Below are 21,032 nucleotides of genomic sequence, written 5' to 3'. Positions count from 1 at the left end.
CCTTGACCCATGGTTGAGTCCTCACACGACCTCTCCTAGACTCTCGTATATAGTAAACATTCCAGCAAACACACTTTCACTGGTTGGGGGGATGGACAGATGGGTGGATGGAGGATGGATGGGTCTCAAACAAGCTCTTAGCAAACATGTCCCCAACTAGAAAAACCAGCCATGCACAAACACAGAGGAGTTAGTGATCAAAACCAAGCTCCTGCCAATATACTTTATATTCAACTAGTAGTGTACATTTCACTCATCTGTATAATGAAATGTATCAGTTTATTCACAGCATGATTAAATTACTTCCCAAAACCTTTTTTCAGCTTCAAGTGCTAATCAGAGAACTCTTAAATCATAATTATCTGAGGCAGAAGCCATTGAGCCCAAAGGAAATCGCAAGCATGTAGTCCACCGAGTCACTGGATGGTAGAAAGTCACAGCTCCTGAGAAGATTTCTGTGCTGGGAAGCTCCAGATGGCAAGGGGCTGTCTACAGATTGTCCCATGTGATCTTCATACCCATTCTACAGACGGAGTAGATGAGTTCTAAAGAGAATAAATGAGTAGACTGAACTACTAAACCAACACTCCAGTTGAGTTTTCTCTCTGTAAATCCCATTGTCTTGGTACTAGAACAAATACAGTCATCAACACCCCGACCCTCACTCACCAACAAAAATGGAAAATATTAAATGATTGCTGTTCCAATACTTTTTACCTTCCTGGGGTCTATACTCATGAATTCTTCTCTTTGATCTATCTCATAAAACCCACAAACTCTATTCAGACTGCCCCGGAATCTCCATCTTCCCAAAGACTTGGTTCCACTGACTTTTGTTGTATTTAGGCAAAAGATCATAAGCTGTGGCAACCCCTCCAGATCTAAAGAGACGAGGCAGGCTAACCTCAGTCAAGTGCAAGATTCTTCCAAACACAGTTGCAGCAAGAAGGTTGGTGCACAAATTCTGTAGGCTAGAATTAAGAGCACTTCTGTCAGCGAACTTGGGGCAGGGGTGCAGCTATAAATCCGAGCTGGTATCTGCCGAGACATCCTCACTCCTCTGACACGGGAGGTCAGCCAGCAGCCCACTGCCCGGCCACTCGTCACTCCCCACACAAGGCGCCTTGGGATCTGGCCACGCCCCCTTGCCACACCACTTGCCCAGGATGCTCCTTGTGGCCTGTCTCCCCGCCCGACACACACACACACACACACACACACACACACTGCTCTGCATCCTGCCGCCCCTGAGACCCCTCAGGAACGGGTTCTGCCAGGCTGCCCCAGCGTGAGGCCTTACCCCTTCCTCGGTTCTGTCCAGGAAAGGAAACCTCTGAACGGGTGATTCTCAACCAAGGCGCGTCTCATCCCCCGTGGGATATATTGGAGATTTGTGAACACATTAATTAGTTGTCACGGTGCTGGGAGTTAGATTACCCGTGGATATCTTCTACTTCAAGTTAGTAAAGGGAACTTCACAACATAGTTAATGATAGAAAGGCGCCGTTGGTTTTAATAGGCCCGAGGATCAGTGCTGTCAGCCAGCTGTTCTCCTGCCTTCTTCCCAGGACACGGCGAGGAAGGGTGTCCACAGAGCCCTCTGCTCCGTGGACCTCACCCCCTCTTCACCCTGCTTCCCCTCTTGGACTCCCTTGCCACTCCTGGGACGAGAAAATCCTACCAACTCCAATCCTGGGGGCTCCTGAGGCCCGTCACTGGCTACCACTGACTCCACTCCTTGACGCATCACAGCCATCTTGGTTTTGTTTTTTTGTTTTTTTGTTTTTTTTTTTTGACAGGCAGAGTGGACAGTGAGAGAGAGAGACAGAGAGAAAGGTCTTCCTTTGCCGTTGGTTCACCCTCCAATGGCCGCCGCGGCCGGTGCGCTGCGGCCGGCGCACCGCGCTGATCCGATGGCAGGAGCCAGGAGCCAGGTGCTTTTCCTGGTCTCCCATGGGGTGCAGGGCCCAAGCACCTGGGCCATCCTCCACTGCACTCCCTGGCCACAGCAGAGGGCTGGCCTGGAAGAGGGGCAACCGGGACAGAATCCGGCGCCCCGACCGGGACTAGAACCCGGTGTGCCAGCGCCGCAAGGCGGAGGATTAGCCTAGTGAGCCGCGGCGCCGGCCCCATCTTGGGTTTTTTAACAGCCAAAGCCTGGCCACTGCTTCTGCTGTCTCTCTCCTTCTTTAAGACTTCTGGGGTCCAGCAGCTCAGGTAGTATAAGGAACCCCATGTAAGCAATGCACCAGCGTCCCCAGACACTATCCAACCTCACAATCAAAGATCTGGCCACTACATGGTCATTGCAACCAGTCTCTAGAATGGTTTCATGGCTCCATCTTGGCCACAACACAGGGCAGTTATTTTAAAGGCATTCGAAACTGTTGGATGAACCTCACAATGCTAAAAGCTGAAGAGCCATCAAATGACAGCAGGCCCCAAAGATAGGATTCTTTTTTTTTAATTTATTTATTAGGCCAGCAAGGTGGCATAGTAGGTTGGCTCTCCATCTGCAGTGTTGGCATCCCATGTGGGCACCAGTTCGAGTTCCAGCTGCTCCACTTCCAATCTAGCTCCCTGCTAGTGGTCTGGGAAAGTAGTGGAGGATGGCCCAAGTGCTTGGGCCCCTGCACTCATGTGAGAGACCTGGGGGAAGCTCCCAGCTTTGAATCAACCAAGCTCCAGCCATTGTAGCCATTTGTGGTATGAATCAGTGGATGGAAGACCTCTCTCCTCTCTCTCTCTCTCTCTCTCTCTCTCTCTTTCTCTCTCTCTCTCTCGGTAACTCTGCCTGTCAAAGAAATAAATAAACCTTTAAAAAAAAAGATTTATTTATTTACTTGAGAGGCAGAGTTACACAGAGTGGGAGAGACAGAAAGAGAGAGAGAGAGAGCTCTTCACCCACTGGTTCTCTCCCCAAATGACTGCAACAAGCAAGGCTGGGCCGGGAGCCTGGAACTCCATCCAGGTCTCCCATATGGTGGTGGTGGGGGGGGAGCATCTTGCACTGCTTCCTGAGCACATTAGCAGGCGCTGGATTGGAAGTGGAGCAGCCACATGGGATGGTGGTGCCACAGGAAGCAGTTTAACCTGCTGCGCCACAACACGGCCCCGAGAGGAGTCTTGTCTAGCATCTGGCTTGTGCCTCCGGCCCTGTCTACCCATAGAGTGCTTACTCACCTTCAGGGCCTCGCCACAAACCCCCTGACCCTGTTCCTGCAGATCTGATTCCTCATGCTTCTGCTCTCATGTGTCACGTGGGGTGGGAGCTCTGGGTTTACCTCTGTGTGTCTCCCAGGAAACCAAGCTTCCTTTGGGCAGAAGCCTTGTCCTATTCACCACTCCATCACCGAACTTCTCGGCATTGGGTACCCAGTCTAGTTGCTGGCATCTAAGGACTGAAAAACAAAACAAAATAAAACCAACAAGCAAAATCAACCATAGGCCATAAGGAAGATAGCTCTGCACCCACCCAAGACGTACCACGTTTCTCAGTGTTTCTCACCGTGTGCATCCCGGCTAGCCCCATCCACAGGTGTTGGTGGGAAATGTGTAGGGACCATTTCTTCCACTTCCTGCACCTGTGCAGGAAGCCCTGCACGTGCTTCTGCACCCAGAACAACTGAGGCAGGCAAGTCTCTGGTCGCCAGTTCCCAGTGGGGTGGATCAGCCGCTTCATTTACAGAGCCACAAGATGGAAATGTAGGGCCCCTTGTTCCAAAAGTATTAAGAACTTCAGGAGAGTGGCAGCAAAGCATGAAACCAAGCAAGAGGCCCTGTGCACTTGGCCCTGCCAGTGGGAGTCTCTCACCCGCTCCCAGTCCAGGGCACAAGTGGAACACTCAGAAGCACAGGACTTCTTCCCTGGGGCCCCAGGCTGGAATTCCAGTGTCCATCCCAGTGGACATACACCTGGGACGCTGTACAGAAGCAGGGCCAGGGTATCTGCCACACGAGGAAGCTGTACCCCCTCCTCCCAGAACGAACTCTCCCCTTCCTTGGCTCCCAGACAGCCAGCCACCTTTCCAGAAACAAAGCCCACCTTCCCTCTCTCCCCTTCAGAGACTGCCTTGATGAGTCTTTGCAGACCTGGGGTAGGAGGCATTCCCCACAGAGACCCTTGGAGCACGAAGACCTGGTATCACCAGCCTAAACCCGGAACTCAACCTCATTGTAAGGAGGTGATGGGAGTCGGAAGTATAAAGATTGCACCCCAGCACCCCCATCTAAGGGGTGGCCCCCCGGTGCACTGACAGACACTTCACAGTTGGCTCTCTAAGAGAAACACAGACTGGTTACATACAGCACTCGCAAGTTTTCATGGTCTAAACCCATGGCTAATCAAAAGCCACACAAGTATCTCGCGTACACCTGTAGGAGCCAGCTCCCGAATACCACAGAGCGGCCACCACTGGCTCTAGCCCTGTGAGAGCACGTGGACCCAGACTGTAGATCTCCTGAACTTTCGAAAGGGACAGGAAATCAGATTTTCGTACGGATGCCTCCATTTCTAAATCCACTGCAAATCTTCCAAAAGAGCACTCTAGAAGTTCCAGTCAGGCCAGCCTGTGTGTGCGGCCCCAGTTTGGAATCCTGTGCTGATGAGATGTGGAGGGGCACTTCGTTCTAAGTCCTCCGTAGCTTCTGCTTCCCGAATGCAGGTCCCAACATTTCAGGTTACCCTTCCCTATTGGCCTCTCTCTCCTACCTGCAGTCAGTACTCAAAGAGCTCAATGACATCCACAACACTGAGCAGGAGTGAAAACAGTTGATGACAGTAACAAGTGAGGATGATGAAAACCATGTAAAAGCACCAGGCTCCAAGATCGCTGGAACCTGGGGCCTCTCCTCTCCTTCTCCCATTTCGCGTCCTTTTGAGGATTCCTAGTGTACATTCCACGTCACCCAGCAGCTCTGGGAGATGGATGACTCCGGTAACAAAAGATAACAGGCAGAAGCAGTAAGAATTTTCTCTTGCCTGCAGCAGGCCGTTAGATACATTTTTCAAGTCAGAAACATCACAGAAACAGAATTATTTTTTTTAATGCCCTTTCTTTTATTTTCATTCATTTGCTTTTCGTGAGTTTTTTTTTTTTAATTTTATTTTAATTGCTCATTTTGCTAAGGGAGCCTCGAGGCCTGAGCACAGCAAAGTATCATTAATTAAAATATTTAAAATTGTAGCAGCGGTGACAAAGCCCCCATGTGAGCCCAGGCAGCACAGGCAGCAAACACAATTACCATCCGCAATAACAGCCACATCACCCTCCACTCTGAGACGGCGCATCCTGCCTGGAGTGCTAAGTGGCCGAGACAACGGGGACATCCTGACTACCCAAAATGGGCCTAGACAGGCTCTCTGGGTGGCTCCGGGCCTGTGCAGAGGCCCTGCCAGCCCTCCTCCTGCAGGCTCGGCCCCAGCTGACTGCCCTCCCCGGTATTTCTCCGGGAGTCCGGGGGTGGGAGTGGTGGTGGGGGCGGGAGGTTTGCTGCAGGGAACCGACTGGGACGTGGCGTGCCAGCGGGTACACCACAAACATGGACTCACTCTTCCTGCACCTGGAAGACCCCTCTGTGGCAAATGATTCTCACCAAACAAGTCCAGAAGAGGAGAAACAGCCAGGATTTGTGATGAGGCTTTTAGACACAGGAACACAGAAAACACCACCAATGCTACTCCAAGTGATGAAGAGAAGTCCATATTCATTCACTCACTCAGGACTTACTGAGCACCTAGTGTGTGCCAGACCTTGAGTGAGAAGACCCGGTCTGTCTGTCCAGGGGCCTCCGTGGGAGAGATGGAGACAGTTACAGTACAGTGATGGGTGGGTGGGGACAGGGCCCAGCGGAAGGGCACCCAGCTCGCTGGGGAGGGAGGACGAGGGGCCGTGGAGAACTCGCGGGAGAGGATGCCTGGCACTCCGAGCAGACGCCGTGAGCGCCCTTTCCCTGCCTGCCTGCAGGCCCAGCACCTGTAGCACTGCCCAGGGCCTCCTTCAGCTGCCACAGCAGCTCTGCCCGCCTAAGAGGCTGGTCAGAAGTGCCAAGCAGTTACCACTTGCTGGGAGTAGCCCTGACCCGTGAAGGCAGGCAGCTGCTGGGTGAGCATTCCAGGAACCTTGTCCCACTGTGGGATCGCCAGGAGCCAGGCCTACACCATGGTTCCCACACGGATTATGGTCAGTTGCCCACGGGAGAATGTGCCTACTTCCATCCTTGACTTCCTTTTCTCTCACCGGTGGGCCTCACCTCCCTCCTACCAGTACGCCATGGGATCACCCCCCAGATGAATGACTTGACTCAAATCTGTGTTCCACAGTCTGTGTCTGAGCTGTCTCAAACTCAAGACCATGCTCCGGTCCCAGGAAACAAGCTGGGCAAAGTCCAGATGGTGGCAGGACACAGCTATGACAGTCAGCTCAGGGCTGGGGTGCACGGGTGGGTGAGGGAAGAGCCGGTCCCTGCAGGAGCAATGGCCAGGATTCTAGGTCCCCCTCTGAAGCCTTTTCCAGTTTGCACCTTTTTAAAAAATTTTTTTATTTATTTATTTGAAAGTCAGAGTTACACAGAGAGAGGCTGGTTCAATCTCCAGCTGGCCACAATAGCGGAGTTGTGCCAATCCAAAGCCAGGAGCCAGGAGCTTCCTCTGGGTCTCCCACACAGGTGCAGGGGCCCAAGGACTTGGGCCATCTTCTACTGCTTTCCCAGGCCACAGCAGAGAGCTGGATCAGGAGTGGAGCAGTCCGGACTCGAACTGGCACCCATATGGGATGTCAGCACTGCAGGTGGCAGCTTTACCCACTACGCCATAGCACCGGCCCTCCTGTTCACGCCCTTGCACAAGGAATACTCATACACACAGCACACATTCAGGCTGCACACGCAGTTATTTTGTACCCTCACTTGAAGGTCTTATCTTGGCTTCCCCTTCTTGTTTTATCCTGTCTCAATTGAATGATCTGGCTGCAAATACTTGATCCTGGAGCTGGTGCTGTGGCTGCTGCCTACGATGCTGGCATCCCATATCAGAATGATGGTTCGAGTCCTGGATGCTCCACTTCTGATCCAGTTCCCTGCTAATGTGCTCTGGAAGTATGTGGAAGATGGCCCAAATACTTGGGACTCTTCAGGAGACCCAGATGGAGTTCCCGGCTCCTGGCTTCTGGCTTTGGCCTGACCCTGACATTGTGGTTCCTGCCTCGCTTTCTGTCTTGGATCACTTGCTCTGGGAGAAGCCAGCTGCCATTGTTGTGAGGGCCCTTAAGCAGCTCCATGGTGAGGTCCATGTGGTGAGAACTAGGGGTTTCCTTCCAACAGCCAGTGGAACCTGAGGTCTCCAGCCAACCTATGGGATGGAACAATCTTGGAAACAGGTGCTTTAGCGAACCCCAGGCAAAGTCTTAGGGTGTTACAGTCCCTGGTAACATCTTGACTTGCAGACTCTGAGCTCTGACCATCCAGGCAACCCACTAAAAGTTGTGCAAGATAACAAATGCTTGTTGTTCTAAGCCACTAAGTGCTGCAGTCCATTGTTAGACAGGATACGTAACTAATGCAGTGTCTGGCTCCACTGGCCAGACCCCTGCTAGCCAATAGGCCTAGCCCCCTCCCACTCAGAGTCAGTAAGAAAGGAGGAAGAGATTGTAGCAGAAGATGATGGACTTCATGTTGGATACCATGAGGAGCATCCAAAGGAGACTATAGGAAGAGAGCATTTGGAAATACAAACCTGAGGTCCGTGCATGGAAAAACTGGGGCTGGCGCTCCGGCGTAGACTGGCGAGTTGAAGGAGAATGCCAAGAAGCATCCACGCGTCAGTTGTCCAAATCCTCCCTCCCATATATACTCCTGGGGTGGCAAAGGCAAGGTAGAGTTAGGCTCGACTTGGGTTGCAAGGACCCAAGCCTGTGGTAGGTTTCCCCACTTCAAATGTTAATAGAAAAGAGGAAGCCAGCCTTAGCTACTTATGGCTGCATAACAAATCATCCCACTACTTAGCAGCTTAAGAAAGTATTATCTTACACAGTTTCCATGGGTCTAAAATGCAGGAGCTGCTCAGCTAGGTGGTTCTGGAAATTTATGTAAGAGCATTTATCATGTTTATAATATCATAACATAAGCGAAATATTAGGGAACATCTAAATGTGCAAAATTGGAAAATGGTCAAAAAGTATGTGTCTGCTTGAAATGAAGTTTAAGAAAAAAAAAGTAGCAACATGAGAAACTGCTTATGACATCATTGAAAAAGCATGTCATAAAAGTATAAATACTCTATGGTTCTGATTTGGTTTAAAGTTTTTAATTACATTACATTTGCCCCAGTGCAAACTCAGGGCAGAGTTGATGCTACAGCGTGAGTCTGAACTTCTCAGGGCAACAGGCTGGAAACTCGGGCAGGGTTTCTGTGTTGCAACCTGGAGAGAATTCTTTCTAAGAAAATCCGGGTCTTTGCACAGAAGGCCTTCAACGGATGGGATGAAGGTCATCTTTACCATGGGGAATCTGTTTCCCTCCACGTCAGCTGATTTCAGTGTCAATCACAGCTGGAAAACACTTCACAGCTGCATCTTGACCAGCACTCGACCAAACCACTGGGCACCGTGGCCTCATCGAGTTGGTGCATAAAATTAACCAGCCCACATGGCCAAGGCCAGAGCCACTGTGGGGGGAGAGGCTCCCCAAGGGCAAGGAATACCCTGGGGCATTGCTCACAGGGCGCCACCAGTAGCAGCTGTAACTGAGTGGCAGGTTTTTCCTCTTTCTAATCTCTGCGTTTCACATTTCTCTGCAAAGACCGTGTATAACATTTTGAAACAATGACAAATGCTATATGATTCGTGCTCATTATTTTTAAAACAGGAAAGTACAAAGGCGAAATCAACAAATCAGCCAAAGTCTCACCAATCAGAAATGATCGGTGTGAATAGTTTGTAATCATCATTTCAGGCGCTCTCTGGCATTTGTACAGATGTTAGGAAAGAAAGAAAGAAAAAAGATGAGAGAGAAAAACAAAGAGAGATTTCTAAAAATGAGATATTCTATGAAAGCTATTTGCGAACGTAAGAAACAAAGGGAAACCAAGGGAATTTGAAAGATATATAGAGGATCAAATAAATATTTCTTCTTCTCCGAGAGATATTAACTTCTTTAAAAATGACTCTAAGGTTAAAGGGAATAAAAACATTGTGAAAACCATCAAGAGGGTTCAGCTGTACTTTTTAACTAGAATTCTCCATAGTGTTGACGAACCTGCTGTTAACCACTTCCACCTAGCCTCCTCCACTTGTCAATTTCCACTCTTCTGGTGGGCTTGGTTTCACCAGAATTTAATTTTTATTTATTTTTCTGCATGATTGCAAAGTTTAATTTAACAGCTATACCCAATTGTGCTTGTAAAAATAACAAAATGTTCTCATCAACGTTACACTGCGAGGTGCATACAGCTCTTTTGTTTTGTTACAGCTCTAAAAAAATATTGGCACCAAATGCACATAAAAATTTTTAAGGCTTAATAAAAATACAGACTACTAATTTTTTAATGCATCTTAGACATGGAGGACAGGATGTTAAGAATTTTTTTTTTTAATCTTCCAAGTACAGGCAGCCCAGTGCAGAGAATGTATTCTGAATGTAAACAGCAACCACTCCCCCAGGCTCCCCTGCACGGGGACGCACCAGAGTTTGTTAATAGTGACATTCTAACATGCAACCATCATTTGCCTGAGAAACAGTTCTTTAGTTAAGTGATTTGGTTGCTCACCATCAGTCCTTATTTTTATAGCCTCCCCAAACTCATCTCATCACCAAAGGGCTCCGGTCTCAAGCAAGTAGGCGTGGTGGGCGTCCTGCTCCTGCCGTTACCTCCTATTGAAGGCTGTGGTCTTTTGCCTGCCTGTGTGGACAGCTGCTTGGCTGCACACAGGCTTTGCTGGTCTCTCCAAACCTCAGAACCATCTCAATACTGCTCCGTTGTCTTCAACCATGGAGAATTACCATGGTGTTTGATCTAATGGGAGACCCGGAAGAAGCTCCTGGCTTCTGGCTTCGGATCAGCACAGCTCTGGCCGTTACAGCCAACTGGGGAGTGAGCCAGTGGATGGAAGACCTCTCTGTCTCTCTCTACCTCTGCCTCTCTGTAACTCTGCCTTACAAATAAATAAATAAATATAAAAAAAAAGTTAGGCATGTCCATGGAAAAGTCAGGTGAAGAACTCCATTAGCGAGAAACGTAGATGAAAATCAGGTGACACAAGTGGCTTCCCTATGAATGTTTTCCTCCAGAGAAAGAAATTAGTAGGAATATAAATGTAATATAACAAGAGCTCTAATCTTTCCCATTGGCAGGGACTACTCTGTGCCTAGAGGCCCGAAAAAGTCCTTCTTTATTCTTCAAGTTTAATAGGTTAACCTAGAGAAATCCCTGACGCCTGGCAGTCTGCATTTGATTTTCCTTGCATGCAGGGTCCCCTTGAGAGCGGCAGATGGGAATCCTCTCGGACCTCTCCCTCTGTGCCACTGTGGGATTCTCACCGCAGGAATACCAGTTGCCTGATTTCAGATCATCTTGGTCTCTCCTTTTCTTTCCAATGATTTAATCTTTTTCCTTCTCCATTCTATGTGGTTATCTCCAGCTCTCCTTTCATGCCATTAATTCAGATTTTAGCTGTGTCTATGCTGCTCCTTGCTGCTTTATGTTGCTTTATTTCAATCCGTTTGCTTAGGTCTGCAATCTCCTCTTACAACTCATTCTGTTGTTTTATCATCTCATCTTTGAGCTCTTGTTATATTACATTTATATTCCTACTAATTTCTTTCTCTGGAGAAAAACACTCATAGGGAAGCCACTTGTGCCACCTGATTTTCATCTACGTTTCTCACTAATGGAGTTCTTCACCTGACTTTTCCACAGACATGCCTGACTTTTTTTTATATTTATTTATTTATTTGTAAGGCAGAGTTACAGAGAGGCAGAGGTAGAGAGAGAGAGAGTGAGGTTTTCCATCCACTGGCTCACTCCCCAACGGCCAGAGCTGAACTGATCCAAAGCCAGGAGCCAGGAACTTCTTCCGAGTCTCCCATGTGGGTGCAGGGGCCCAAGGACTTGGGCCATCTTCTACTGCTTTCCCAGGCCATAGCAGAGAGCTGGATCAGAAGTAGAACAGTTGGGACTTGAAACGGCGCCCATATGGGATGCTGGTGCTGCATGAGGAGGCTTTACCCGCTATACCATAGCCCTGACACCATGCCTGACTTTTTGACTTTGCTGTGGTGTTTGCCTGGTCACTCTGTGGTTGCTTTTCATCTTGCGCATGCTCCATATAGCAGCCTGTCAGTGACCGCCATCCCTCCTTCCTGGGGTCTGGTCATTTTCTACCACTCTGCGTCTCACTTGGAGCCCTGGCTATTGTTAGTGTAGCCACTTTTCTGCAGCCTGAGAGACCAGGGCTCAGTAAGGATGTAGTTCTGCTCTTGGTGAGGTGTCTATCTCCCAAGTTTCTTCTGAGAGACCACTAATGTCTAGAACCAGGGCTGACTCCCCACAGTCGAAGGCTTGGTCCACTCTCGTGGATTTTGGCTCCTCCTTCAACCAAGTTCATTGTCTTAGAAGACAGCAGACTCTCTGCCCTACAAGTGGGATTGCAAACTGACACCACCTGTCCAATAAACAATTTGGCAATAGGTATCAAGGCCTACACAAAAATGAAGAGATTCTTCTGGAAGATAGGAAAAAGAAACAAAAAATCATTTGCAAATAAATTCCTTCGTTCATAATGCATAATGACAATAAACTGGAAATAAGATAAACGTTCAACATAGAATTGTCTTGTAGCATAGGTTGCAGCAGACAAAAATAAGGTTTATGAAGAATTTTTAATGATATGGTTAAATGTTTATGATATCATATTGAGTAAAAAAATCAGAATATAAATTATACATATGGTAATATCTCATGGATATTTTCAGAATGTATAGGAACCAGGCCTAGGAAAAAACCATGGGACCCAAACTTCCACGAGACGGGAACCATGACCATTTTGTTCACTCTGTGTAACCAGAACCTAGCACAGTGCTTGGCACATAGCATAAGTAAAATGAATACTTAGGGATAAATGAGTAAAATTAATGCAGCAAAAGAAATTGATCTCAGATCACAGTGATAAGTGTTCTGTGCTTCGAATGGTTTGAACTGACCGACTTCGAGTCCTTTGACTAGGAGAGGCTCGGACACATTTGCTCCTTCTGGGATAGAGGCAGAACACGTTTTGTGTCTCATCAACTCACTTTTCCTGCCCTTCCTTTCTCTTTGACAAGCATCATTTAAAAAGAACGAGATTGATTGAGGTATAATCCGTTTACTACCTACCCTAAGTGAACAATTCCCATAATAGTTACTGTAGAGAGTTACTAAACCAGCCCCATCACCCAGTTTTAGAACATTTTCATCACCCAACAAAAGCACCTTCAAGCTGAATCCTCATTCCCACTTCCAGCCCCCGTGAACCACTGAGGGAGCCTCTGCGTAGACAATTGGTCTTACCCTGGATACTTCGTATGAATGAAATCAGACAGGATGAAGTTCTTGGCAATCACCTTATCTCACTTCATGCTTTGGGGGCCACCTGTGTTGCACTCCATGTCAATACACTACTCCCTTGGACAGCTGACGAATATTCTATTGTGCGGGTAAACCATATGCTGTCAAGTCAGTGGGTGAGTATTCGGATTGTTCCAATTTGGGGCTATATGTGCATGGTTTCTTTGGCATGAATTATTTTTTATCCAGTTTGGGGCTATATGAACAGTACTGCTAAGAACATTCTCATACAAGCCTTTGGGTGAATACATGCTTTCATTTCCCCTTGGTAGACTCCTAGGAATGAAAACACTGCCTTATATGATAAGTTTTTTTTTAAGGTCAAATTGTTTTCCAAAGTGACTGTACCACCAGCAATCTAGAAGGGTTCCAGTTTCTCCACATCCTGGCCAAAACTTCATATCATCTATATTCTGGAGTATGGCCAGTTTAGTGGTTATATAGAGATGCCACATCTAATTTTTAATCTGCATTTCCTTATTGACTGATAATAATATCATCTTTTCATGCATGTAATAGCCACTTAAATGGATATTTGGGTGAAATATTTACTTAAGTATTTTGTCCATTTTTTTCTGCTATTCTGATTTATTTGAAAGTTAGCTTCCAGCTTAGATGCTGTTAACTTGACTGTATCACTCAGTAAAAGTTGAAATACCCCACCTCCATCTCATTCTCTCCTTTGGTCTCTTTGTCTCACCTGTTAGCCATGCTTCCTGGGATTTGGGGCAAGCATACTTCCTGCTGAAAATAAATATTATTCTTAAATGACACAAAAATGTACATATTTATGAGATATTATGTAATGTTTCAATATGTGAACATTGTATAATGTTCAAATCAGGGTAAACTTTTATCTACTCAAAATTTACCATTTCCTTGTGGTGAAAACATTCCAAATCCTTTCATTTGGCTTTGTCTATAGTCACCCTAGTACATGATGAAATACCAGCACTTATTTCTCCTATAAAACTAATTTCTCCTATAAAAACTAACCTACCAGGACTGCCATTGTGGTATAGCAGGTTAAGCCACTGTTTGCAATGCTGGCCTCCCATATGGGTGCAAGTTCGTGCCCCGGCTGCTCCACTTCCGATCCAGCTCCCTGATAATAGCCTGGAAAAGCAGCAGAAGATGGCCCAAGTGCTTGGGTCCCAGCCACCCATAAGGGAGACCCTGAAAAAACTCATTGCTCCTGGCTTTGGCTTGGCCCATCCCTGGCCATTGTGGCCATCTAGGGAGTAAACCAGCAGATGGAAGCGCTCTGTGTGTGTGTGTGTGCATGTGTCTTTTCTTTGTCCCTCACTCTCTGTAACTCTTTCAAATAAATAAATAAATCTTTCACAAAGAAAACTAAAACTTACTACTTGTTGATCAGCTTTTCCCCAACTCCTCTTCCCCCTCTTTCCCCCAGTCTCTTGTAACCACTATCACACCTTCAACCTCTGTGAGATCCACTTTTTAAAATCTACATATGAACAAAGTCATGTGGTATTTGGTCTGGCTTATTTCACTTAACATAATGATCTCCTGTTCCATCCATGCTGTGGCAAATTTTTATCCATTTTTCAATTGATTTTTCTCTTCATTATCGAGTCCTAGGAGTTCTTTATATACACTGGGTAGAAATCCTTTATCAAATAAATTACACACAAATACTTCCTCCATGACTGTGGCTTGTCCTTGCATTTTTATGGTGATTTTTCCTAAAGTACAAAAGGTCTTAATCTTAATGATGTTGATCATTTTTGTTCTTTGATGCCTTAAGGTTTTGCTGTTGTATTCAAGAACTTTGTGTCTAACCCCACATCACAAAAATTTTCTCCTTTGTTTTCTTGTAGAATTTTTCTAGTTTATCTTTTACATTCAAGTCTTTGATCACTTTAGTTCACTTTGTGTGTGGTATAAGAGACTAAATGCAGTTTTACTGTTTCAGATGGATAGCTGTCATCTCAGCACCGTTTGCTGAAAAGACCATTTCTTCCCCCGTTACATTACACTTGCTCCTTTTCCTGAAAATCAATTGACCAGGAATGTAAGAAGTCTCAATTCTGTTCCATTGATCCTTATACTAACACCACACTGTCTTCATTACTGTACCTTCATATTAAGTTTACAAATCAAGTAATGTGAGTCCTCCTTTTTCAAGATACATCTGTATAGTTCCATATTAACCTCAAGACTGGGTCATTGGGATTGCATTGAATCTATAGATCAATTTAGCAAGAATTGAGATGTCTCTTTATCTGGATCTGCTTTAATTTCTCAATGTAATACCTTATAGTTTTTATTGAGCGAATATTGCATTCCTTTGCTAACCAGTCCTAAGTATTTTTATCCTTTATTTTGTGCTTTCATTAATGATATTAAGAAAAAATTCAATTTTTGGATTATTTATTGCTAGAACACATACAAATACTACTAATTTTATATGTTGAGCTTGAATTTATTACCTGACTAAATCTGTTAGTTCTAATAGTTTCTTTGTAGGTTTCTTAGGATGTTTTACTTATCAAATCATAACAATTATGAATAAAGTTTTATTTCTACCTTCCCACTCTAGATGCCTTCATCCATCCATTCATTTCTTGCCTGTTACACTGAAAGGCAGAGGCCGAGAGAGAGAGAGAGAGAGAGAGCTTCAATCTGCTGGTTCACTCTCCAAATGGTTACAATGGCTGGAGCTGGGCCCATCTGAAGCCAGGAGCCAGGAGCCTCCTCCTGGTTGCTCATGTGGGTTGAAGGACCCAAGGACCCAGATCATCCTCCATTGCTTTCCGGGAGCAACAGCAGGAAGCTGGATCAGAAGTGGATCAGCCAGGACCCAAACCCACACCCAAATGGGATGCCAGCACCACAGGCGGTGGCTTTACCAGCTTTGCCACAGCGCCAGCCCCACCTTCTCATTTTTAAGAAGGAAGCATTCAGTTTTCAGCATTAAATATGCAAGTTTTTTGTAGATGCCTTCTATAAGATTAAGGAAGCCCCCTTATATTCTTATTTTGTTGAAGTTTTTTTTATCATGACGGAGAATGGGCCTTTATAAAATGCTTTTTCTGCATATATTAAGATAATCATTTAGTTTCTGTCTTTATTAATATGATGCATTGCATTAATTGATTTTTGGCTGTTAAACCCTGCATGTCTTAAATAAATGCCATTTGGTGCATAATGCTTCTTACATACTTCTGAAAGCAATTTGTTAATACTTTTTAAGGATGTTTCTGTCATGTTCATGAGGAATATACGTCTTTTCTTTTTTATGTCTTTGGCTTTGCTATTAAAGTAATATTAACCTCATATCATGAGTTGTAAATTGTCCTCATTTTCTCTATTTTTTGAAAGATTCCATGAATGATGAGTTCTTTTCTTTAAATATTGGATAGAGTTCACAGATGAAGCCATCTGGACTTAAGCTTGCTTTGTGGGAAGATTTTGAGTCACTAATTCTTTCTTTACTTGTTCCTATCGACTCAAATTTTCCACTTCTCTTCTAGTCAGTTTTCACCATTTGTATCTCTTCAGGAATTTACTAATTTGATCTAAATTGCCTAATATGCCAGCATAAAGTCATTCATACTCTTCTTATAATATTTTTTAACTTCTCTACTACCAGTAGTGATTTTTAGCTCTTTTATTCATAATTTCAGTAATTTGTGTTTTCACTTTTAATTTCTTAATCAGTCATGCTAAGGGTTTGTGGTAGACAGTAATGGCCCACCATGTCCGTCCAAGATCTAATCTCTGGAATCTAGGATCATGTCATGTCGCATGACAAAGAAGCATTAAGGTTACAAATCCAAGGAAGCCTGTAACCTATAAGATCGTCCTGGATTATCCTAGTACACTCAGTCTGATCACAAGATCCCTGAGGATGGCAATGTGAGTAGGACTGTCACTGGCTTTGAGGATACAGGAGACAGCCAGGAGACAAGGAAAGCAGGAAGTCAGTCTCTCTCTACTTATTTTATCACAGAGACAGAGAGGAAGACAAAGAGCTCCCATTTCCTGGTTCATTCTCCAACTGCCAGCAACCACCAGAGCCAGACCAAGCCGAAGCCAGGAGCTGGCAACTCAATCCAGGTCTCCTCCATGGGTGGCAGGAACCCAGTTACCGAAGGCATCACGTCGCTGCCATTCCAGCACGGCTGGAACTAGGAGCCAAGCCAGACTTGAGCCCAGGCACCACTTGAACCCCTCTGGGAAGCAGGTGTCCCAAACTGAGGTCTCAACCACTGGGTCAAATGCTTCGATTCTCTCCACAACTTGATAGCAACTCAGTGAGACACATATCAGACTTCTGATCTCCAGAACTGTAAATAACGAAATGGTGCTTTTAGTCGCTTATTTTGTGATTACACATCACAGCAGCAGAATACAGAAATTTTCAACTTCATTATTTCAGAAGCCAACTTTTAGTTTCATTGATGTTCTGTATGATTTTCTATTTTCTAGTCCACGGATATCCAATCTATTGTCTATTATGAGAGGATTTCAAAAATTTCATGGAAAATGAAATTAAAAGATAAGTTTGCTAGAGTGCATTTTCTTCATACTTATGTGTATTCCATGGACTTTCATATTTACTACTGTCTGCTTGCATTGTGTTTAGTTTGCTGTACTTTAATTTATCAATGTGGACATTTGGGTTATTGACTTGAGACGTTTCTTTCTAAAATATTAATAAGCTTCTAAAGCTCTGAGTTTGTCTCTGAGTGTTGCCTTATTTTCATCCTATAAATCCTGACACACTGTAGTTTTGTTTTCATCACATTAAAAACACTTTCTAATATCCTCTTTTGTTGTTGCTGTTGGCTATTTCTTTGACTCATGGGGAATTTAGAAATATTTTAATTTCCAAACATTTACCATTTCCAAAGTTCTCTTTTCCTATGAATTCAAGATGCCATCTGCTATTTTGTCTTTTCAGCGAAAAGGACTACTTTTAGTAATTCTTGTAGGGCAGGTCTTCTAGCAACAAACTTTCTCAATGTTTATATAGTAATATTTTTATTTTTGTTTCATTTTCATTTTTAAGATTAGTTTTGTTGGATTTAGAATTTTATTTCTATCAACACTTCGAAAATAGCATTCCATTCCTTTCCAAATCCATTGTTTCCCATGTGAAGTCAGCAAAAAAAAAAAAAAAAAAAAAAAAAAAAAGTATTCCTGGGGCAGGCATTGTGGCTAGCATGTTAAGCAAACATTTGGAACACCTGCATCACATATTGGAGTGTCTGGGACAAGTTCTACCTCTGCTTCCAATCCAGCTGCCTGCTAATGTACACCCCACAAGGCAGCAAGTATGGTTCAAGTACTTGGCGCCCTGCCAGCCACAGGGGAGACCCAGAGGGAGCTCTTGGCTCCTGGCTTGGGGCCTGGTCCAGCCCCAGCTGTTGCCGGGATATGAGAAGTGACCAGTGGACAAAAGATCTCTCTCTCTCCTCCACCCTTCTCTTTCTGTGTGTCACACTATCTTTCAAATAAATAGAAATAAATTTTGTTAAGTGTTCATATTTTTCCCCATATATGAGGAGTTGCTTTTCTCCTCAAGATTTTCTCATTGTCTGTCGCTCCCCCTCTTCATGGAGGAACGACACAGGACCCTGCGCTGTTCTTTTGTCTGCTCGGCCCTCCCCGGGTTTGCTGCTGGTTCTTCCCGGGTTGGCTACCGTCCCTTCCACCTCCGTGGAAGGGCAGTTCCCCCTGGCCACATTCCCCACTTCCGCAGGGGAGCGGCACTCCGCCGGCCGGCTTTCTCGGGGGCTGCACAGGTGTTCCTTCAGCTAGATGTTCCCCTTAGATGTTCCCCATAGATGTTCCTGGTGCATGCCGTCTCTCTCCTCCTTTATAGTCCTCCTCCGCCAATCCCAACTCGGCTGCCCACACGCCGAGTACGCTGCTCTCCTCCAATCAGGAGCAAGTCCTACAGTTTATTGGTTGAACTGGAGGCAGCTGTGCGGAAGCTGTTTACTTCTCTCCCAGCGCCATATTGTGGGAGAGCAGATGCATAGAATAAGTCTTAATTTCAGTAACTCAGTCCAGTCCGGATTGCTCCCCACAATTGTCCTGGGCTTTCAAGATGCGTTTAGTTGTGGGTTTCTTTGTATTTATTCTGCTTGGGGTTTTCTGAGCTTCTTGAATCTGTAGTTTGATGTTTTTTGGCCTTTTTTAGGCATCATTTCCTCCTTTTCTGAGAACCATTACGTACATTGGTACTGACCCTCTGGTCTCTGAGGCCACGTTAATTTTTCATTGAACTTTTTTCTCCCTACTAGTCAGTTTGGGTAGCTTCCATGGATTTATCTTCAGATTTGCTGGTTCTTTCTTCTGCTATCTAAGTCTGCTATTTAAACTCTCCTGTGAATTTTTCTTTTAAGTTTTCAGCTCCAGAATTTTCTTTTTTAAATAATTGCTACCCTTTTCTTGAGAGTCTCTATTCACTGAGTTCTTGCTATTCTACTTTTGTTTAATTCTTTACATGTAATTTATTTTAATTATTTTAGTAGATGCATAATAGCTGGTTTGAAGTCTTCATTAAATCCAACATCTGGGGGAACTCCAAGACAGCTTCTATTGCCTGATTTATTTTTCTAGATGATGAGTCAAAATTTCTTATTTGTATGGCTAATAATTTTTTTAAACCCTGGACATTTTAGATGACATATTTTAGCAACTCTTTATTCAATCCTCTTCCACCCCCTGGCCAGGGTTGTTGCTGTTGATCTTGAGTTGCTTGCTTGTTCGTTGAGTAACTTGGCTGGACTAAGTCTGTGGAGTCTGTCTCCTCTACAGTGTCCAGTTGATGGTGTCTCTACTCACTTGTTTTATTTTTAAAATCTAGTTTCCTGTGCTTCTCTCTAATTAGGATATCTGAATGTTCAACTCAAGACTGCTGAAACACCTTGAGTCAAGGAGGCTGCCACTCTGCTGATGGATCAGTGTGTGAACGGATTCAAGTTCCAAGCAGTTTTTAGGTCTATCCGGGACTGGTTTTCTACCAGGCCCTCTTGACCCATGTCATATCCTCCTCTGGGCATGAGCACAGGCTCCACTGGCCAGGCATGTGTGGGTTGCTTAGGCTCACTCCAGTTTCTGCTGTTCATGTGTTCAACCTTCTATCAGTCTGGGGTGTGTGGAGAAGGTATCGACTCTAATGTGGTCTTCTCACTCCCATAAAAAAATGCTCCATAGCACTGATCATCAGGAAAATGCAGATCAAAACCATGATGAGATGAGATATCATTTCACCATGGTAAGAGTGGCTGCTATAAAAAAAAGAGTGGTAAGTGTTGGCAAGGATATAGAGAAAAGGGAACTCCTACACACCACGGGTGGGAATGTAAATCAATACAACCATGGTGAAAAACAGTATGGAGTTTCCTCCAAAACCTAAAACTAGAACTACTAAGGGATCCAGCCCTCCTGTTCCTGGGTATATATCCAAGGAAAATGACATCCACCTGTCAAAGAGACATCTGCACGTCCATGTTTATTGCAGTGCTATTCACAATAGCCAAGAAATGGAAACAACCCTACTGTCCCTCCACTGATGGATAAAGAAAGTGTGGTACATATACATGATGGAATATTACTCTGCCACATCTCATCATTCACAATAACATAGATAGAACTGGTGGTCATTATGTTAAAGTAAATAAACCAAACAGAAAGACAAGTTTCATATAATCTCACTCATACATGGAATCTAAAACAATAGGTGACTTCATAGAAAGTAAAAATATAATAATGCTGGGGCTGGTATTGTGGCGTAGTGGGTAAAGCCACCACCTGCAGCCCTAACATTCCATATGGGCGCCGGTTCAAGTCCTGGCTGTTCCTCTTCCAATCCAGCTCTCTGCTATGGCCTGGAAAGCAGAAGATGGCCCAAGTGCTTGGGCCCCTGCACCCACATGGGAGACCTGGGAGAAGTTCCTGGCTCCTGGCTTCAGACTGGCACAGCTCCGGCCGTTGCAGCCATTTAGGGAGTGAACCAGCAGATGGAAGACCTCTCTGTCTCTCCGTGTTTCTGCCTCTGCCTCTCTGTAACTCTGCCTTTCAAATAAAATAAATAAGTCTTTAATATATATGTTGTATATTACATATAATAGCGCTCATTAAATTATATATTATGTAATATTATATATCAATATCTTATATTCCATTATATAAAATAATGCTTCTCATGGGCTGGGAGGAAAGTGGAAAGGATGGGGAAATGTTGATGGACAAGTACGAGATTACAGCGAGAAAGGCATCAGAAGTTCTGGAGTTCTGTTGCACAGAAGGGTGACTGTTGATAATGTCAATGTACTGTATATTTCTTTATTTAAAAAACTAGATGGGGCCGGCGCTGTGGCGCACCAGGTTAATCCGCTGCCTGCGGCACCAGCATCCGATATGGGTGCTGGTTCTAGTCCTGGCTGCTCCACTT

At 45.1% G+C, this 21,032-nt stretch overlaps 1 long non-coding RNA gene across 4 annotated transcripts in view; it reads right to left on the bottom strand.

The window, feature by feature from the left end:
* Positions 1-232: 232 nt before the first annotated feature.
* LOC149127158 (uncharacterized) overlaps positions 233-21,032 on the bottom strand; it is an 84,950-nt gene continuing 64,150 nt past the window's right edge. The window contains exons 1-5 of one of the 4 annotated variants that reach the window (XR_016232131.1): positions 9,764-10,135; positions 7,733-7,851; positions 3,285-3,401; positions 905-971; positions 233-545 (exon numbers count right to left, since the gene is read on the bottom strand). This is a non-coding gene — a long non-coding RNA (uncharacterized LOC149127158). Of the gene's footprint in view, positions 546-904; positions 972-3,183; positions 3,402-7,732; positions 7,852-9,763; positions 10,136-21,032 lie in introns of those variants that run through there. The other 3 variants (XR_016232130.1, XR_016232133.1, XR_016232132.1) reach the window with 3 other exon arrangements.

The sequence above is a fragment of the Oryctolagus cuniculus genome, chromosome 4 (genome assembly GCF_051225735.1).
Source record: "Oryctolagus cuniculus isolate XC-2025 breed Fujian yellow rabbit chromosome 4, ASM5122573v1, whole genome shotgun sequence".
Taxonomy (NCBI): Eukaryota; Metazoa; Chordata; class Mammalia; order Lagomorpha; family Leporidae; genus Oryctolagus; species Oryctolagus cuniculus.
Note: the sequence above shows the minus strand (reverse complement) of the source record. Positions and strands in the feature narration are given on the sequence as shown.